The following is a 5,000-nucleotide window of genomic DNA, read 5'->3' as shown; positions in this document are numbered from 1 at the left end:
CGCCCTTACGCCGGAGGTACCGCCGAGAACGAAAGCAACACGCCGCGAGCCGACTTTTGCATCGCCCGTACGCCGGAGGTATCGCCGAGAGCGAAAGCAACACGCCGCGAGTGGACTTTGTCGCGCGGCAACGTCGGAGGTAATGCCCGAGCCCGTCGGAGGTACCGCCGAGAACGAAAGCAACACGCCGCGCGCGGACTTTGTCGTGCGACACCGTCGGAGGTACTGCCCGAGCCCGTCGGAGGTACCGCCGAGAAAGAAAGCAACACGCCGCGAGTCGACTTTTGCATCGCCCGAAAGCCGGAGGTACCGCCGAAAGCGAAAGCAACACGCCGCGAGTGGACTTTGTCGCGCGACAATGTCGGAGGTACAGCCCGAGCCTGCCGGAGGTACCGCCGAGAACGAAAGCAACACGCCGCGAGCCGACTTTTGCATCGGCCGTACGCCGGAGGTACCGCCGAGAGCGAAAGCAACACGCCGCGAGTGGACTTTGTCGCGCGACAATGTCGGAGGTACAGCCCGAGCCCGTCGGAGGTACCGCCGAGAGAGAAAGCAACACGCCGCGCGCGGACTTTATCGTGCGACATCGACGGATGTATCGCCCGAGCGAGCGTCCGGAGGTACCGCCGAGAGCGAAAGCAACACGCCGCGAGTCGACCTTTGCATCGCCCGAAAGCCGGAGGTACCGCCGAGAGCGAAAGCAACACGCCGCGAGTGGACTTTGTCGCGCGACAATGTCGGAGGTACAGCCCGAGCCCGTCGGAGGTACCGCCGAGAACGAAAGCAACACGCCGCGCGCTGACTTTGTCGTGCGACACCGTCGGAGGTACCGCCCGAGCCCGTCGGAGGTACCGCCGAGAAAGAAAGCAACACGCCGCGAGTCGACTTTTGCATCGCCCGAAAGCCGGAGGTACCGCCGAGAGCGAAAGCAACACGCCGCGAGTGGACTTTGTCGCGCGACAATGTCGGAGGTACTGCCCGAGCCAGCCGGAGGTACCGCCGAGAACGAAAGCAACACGCCGCGCGCGGACTTTATCGTGCGACATCGACGGAGGGTACCGCCCGAGCGAGCGTCCGGAGGTACCGCCGAGAGCGAAAGCAACACGCCGCGAGTCGACTTTTGCATCGCCCGTAAGCCGGAGGTACCGCCGAGAGCGAAAGCAACACGCCGCGAGTGGACTTTGTCGTGCGACACCGTCGGAGGTACCTCCCGAGCCCGTCGGAGGTACCGCCGAGAACGAAAGCAACACGCCGCGAGCCGACTTTTGCATGGCCCGTACGCCGGAGGTACCGCCGAGAGCGAAAGCAACACGCCGCGAGTGGACTTTGTCGCGCGACAATGTCGGAGGTACAGCCCGAGCCCGTCGGAGGTACCGCCGAGAGAGAAAGCAACACGCCGCGCGCGGACTTTATCGTGCGACATCGACGGATGTATCGCCCGAGCGAGCGTCCGGAGGTACCGCCGAGAGCGAAAGCAACACGCCGCGAGTCGACCTTTGCATCGCCCGAAAGCCGGAGGTACCGCCGAGAGCGAAAGCAACACGCCGCGAGTGGACTTTGTCGCGCGACAATGTCGGAGGTACAGCCCGAGCCCGTCGGAGGTACCGCCGAGAACGAAAGCAACACGCCGCGCGCTGACTTTGTCGTGCGACACCGTCGGAGGTACCGCCCGAGCCCGTCGGAGGTACCGCCGAGAAAGAAAGCAACACGCCGCGAGTCGACTTTTGCATCGCCCGAAAGCCGGAGGTACCGCCGAGAGCGAAAGCAACACGCCGCGAGTGGACTTTGTCGCGCGACAATGTCGGAGGTACTGCCCGAGCCAGCCGGAGGTACCGCCGAGAACGAAAGCAACACGCCGCGCGCGGACTTTATCGTGCGACATCGACGGAGGTACCGCCCGAGCGAGCGTCCGGAGGTACCGCCGAGAGCGAAAGCAACACGCCGCGAGTCGACTTTTGCATCGCCCGTAAGCCGGAGGTACCGCCGAGAGCGAAAGCAACACGCCGCGAGTGGACTTTGTCGTGCGACACCGTCGGAGGTACCTCCCGAGCCCGTCGGAGGTACCGCCGAGAACGAAAGCAACACGCCGCGAGCCGACTTTTGCATGGCCCGTACGCCGGAGGTACCGCCGAGAGCGAAAGCAACACGCCGCGAGTGGACTTTGTCACGCGGCTACGTCGGAGGTACCACCCGAGCCCGTCGGAGGTACCGCCGAGAACGAAAGCAACACGCCGCGCGCGGACTTTATCGTGCGACACCGTCGGAGGTACCGCCCGAGCCCGTCGGAGGTACCGCCGAGAACGAAAGCAACACGCCGCGAGCCGACTTTTGCATCGCCCGTACGCCGGAGGTACCGCCGAGAGAGAAAGCAACACGCCGCGCGCGGACTTTGTCGTGCGACATCGCCGGAGGTACCGCCCGAGCCCGTCGGACGGTACCGCCGTGACGTCGGAGGTACCGCCGAGCCCGTCGGAGGTACCGCCGAGCCTGTCGGTGCTCCTTACAAGTATCCGTTTTCGGCCATCGGGACGCCCGATTTTGTTTAATGTCATCTCTTTTTCTTCGATCCATCCCGTCTGTGCTGTCGTTCGGTCGCTGTCGACCCGTTCGGATCGATCATCGTAATCCGATCGTTCGCAGCGACTAAGTCCCGTTCGCCTCGTTTCATCGGCGCTCGCGCCCATAAGCGGCCGTGCGTAAGGCCGTGCGTCGCCGACCGCTTGGCCGGCCGGTTGGGTACTATAAGAGGTGCGGTGCGCTCGGCGACCGAGCGTTGTCGGATCGTCGTGCGGGTGCGTTTGGCGTGCTTCGCACGTTCGGTACGATGTGCCTCGGCTCTCCTGAGTCGTGCCGTATTATTAGAAATTATATTTCTAGACACAGCATTGCCACGAGTCGGCGTCGTAAGACCGAATGGCTCCTATGTGGCGCGCACTGTTTATCAGTGTTGGCTGCGCGATCTTCCCTCGTTCGTAGACGAACGCGATCGGATGTATCGTTGCACTTACCGAGCATCGACTTCACCGTTACCGAGTGGCGGAAAGCGAGAGATCGCTCTTCACGCTTACTTGTAAACCGTAGCGAAAATTTTCGACCGTGCTTGAACGCACCGGCGACTCGTTCCTCGACGTCTGAGCATCGCGCCGTCGATCTAGCGTCAGGGCGAGGCGGCTATACGCCGCTACTTTGGGAGAATGAGAACAACATGATCTTTATATAACAAATATGATCTTTATAACATAATTTTAACGGAGTAGAGCTCCAACGAGCGTCTGTCTCCAGCTGTATATATTGCGATAATAAGAGAGTGTCGCCGACCGGCTTGAGGGCGCCGGCGGTAATAACGGCACGTCGAGAGTATCTCGAACGAAGGGCGCCCGTCACGTTCGCGGACGTGATGGGGCGCGCGTCGCTCCACGCGAGCGACCGAACTCACGAAGTTCCCTGGTTGATCCTGCCAGTAGTCATATGCTTGTCTCAAAGATTAAGCCATGCATGTCTCAGTGCATGCCGAATTAAGGTGAAACCGCGAATGGCTCATTAAATCAGTTATGGTTCATTAGATTGTACCCACATTTACTTGGATAACTGTGGTAATTCTAGAGCTAATACATGCAAAACAGAGTCCCGACCAGTGATGGGAGGGACGCTTTTATTAGATCAAAACCAATCGGTGGCGAGCGGTCTCCGTCCGTCCACCGTTTATTTTGGTGACTCTGAATAACTTTGTGCTGATCGCACGGTCTTAGCACCGGCGACGCATCTTTCAAATGTCTGCCTTATCAACTGTCGATGGTAGGTTCTGCGCCTACCATGGTTGTAACGGGTAACGGGGAATCAGGGTTCGATTCCGGAGAGGGAGCCTGAGAAACGGCTACCACATCCAAGGAAGGCAGCAGGCGCGCAAATTACCCACTCCCGGCACGGGGAGGTAGTGACGAAAAATAACGATACGGGACTCATCCGAGGCCCCGTAATCGGAATGAGTACACTTTAAATCCTTTAACGAGGATCCATTGGAGGGCAAGTCTGGTGCCAGCAGCCGCGGTAATTCCAGCTCCAATAGCGTATATTAAAGTTGTTGCGGTTAAAAAGCTCGTAGTTGAATCTGTGTCGCACACCGTCGGTTCACCGCTCGCGGTGTTTAACTGGCGTGATGTGGGACGTCCTACCGGTGGGCTTAGCCTCGCGAGGGGCGGCCCAACTAATATCCCGTCGCGGTGCTCTTTACTGAGTGTCGAGTCGGGCCGGTACGTTTACTTTGAACAAATTAGAGTGCTTAAAGCAGGCTATCCTCGCCTGAATACTGCGTGCATGGAATAATGGAATAGGACCTCGGTTCTATTTTGTTGGTTTTCGGAACCCCGAGGTAATGATTAATAGGGACAGATGGGGGCATTCGTATTGCGACGTTAGAGGTGAAATTCTTGGATCGTCGCAAGACGGACAGAAGCGAAAGCATTTGCCAAAAATGTTTTCATTAATCAAGAACGAAAGTTAGAGGTTCGAAGGCGATCAGATACCGCCCTAGTTCTAACCATAAACGATGCCAGCTAGCGATCCGCCGAAGTTCCTCCGATGACTCGGCGGGCAGCTTCCGGGAAACCAAAGCTTTTGGGTTCCGGGGGAAGTATGGTTTGCAAAGCTGAAACTTAAAGGAATTGACGGAAGGGCACCACCAGGAGTGGAGCCTGCGGCTTAATTTGACTCAACACGGGAAACCTCACCAGGCCCAGACACCGGAAGGATTGACAGATTGATAGCTCTTTCTTGATTCGGTGGGTGGTGGTGCATGGCCGTTCTTAGTTGGTGGAGCGATTTGTCTGGTTAATTCCGATAACGAACGAGGACTCTAGCCTGCTAAATAGGCGTACCTTATGGTATCGCGAAGGCCCCCGGCTTCGGCCGGCGGGTTTTTACTACCAACGTACAAACAAATCTTCTTAGAGGGACAGGCGGCTTCTAGCCGCACGAGATTGAGCAATAACAGGTCTGTGATG

General features: G+C 58.7%; 1 pseudogene; it reads left to right on the top strand.

Annotated features, from left to right (window-relative positions):
- Positions 1-3,441: 3,441 nt before the first annotated feature.
- LOC148935186 (small subunit ribosomal RNA) lies at positions 3,442-5,000 on the top strand (annotated as a pseudogene; the record flags this gene model as incomplete).

Source organism: Pogonomyrmex barbatus, unplaced genomic scaffold (genome assembly GCF_055798465.1).
Source record: "Pogonomyrmex barbatus isolate J1 unplaced genomic scaffold, ASM5579846v1 scaffold54, whole genome shotgun sequence".
Taxonomy (NCBI): domain Eukaryota; kingdom Metazoa; phylum Arthropoda; class Insecta; order Hymenoptera; family Formicidae; genus Pogonomyrmex; species Pogonomyrmex barbatus.
The sequence above is the reverse complement of the archived record's forward strand: the minus strand, read 5'-3'. Positions and strand labels throughout refer to the sequence as shown.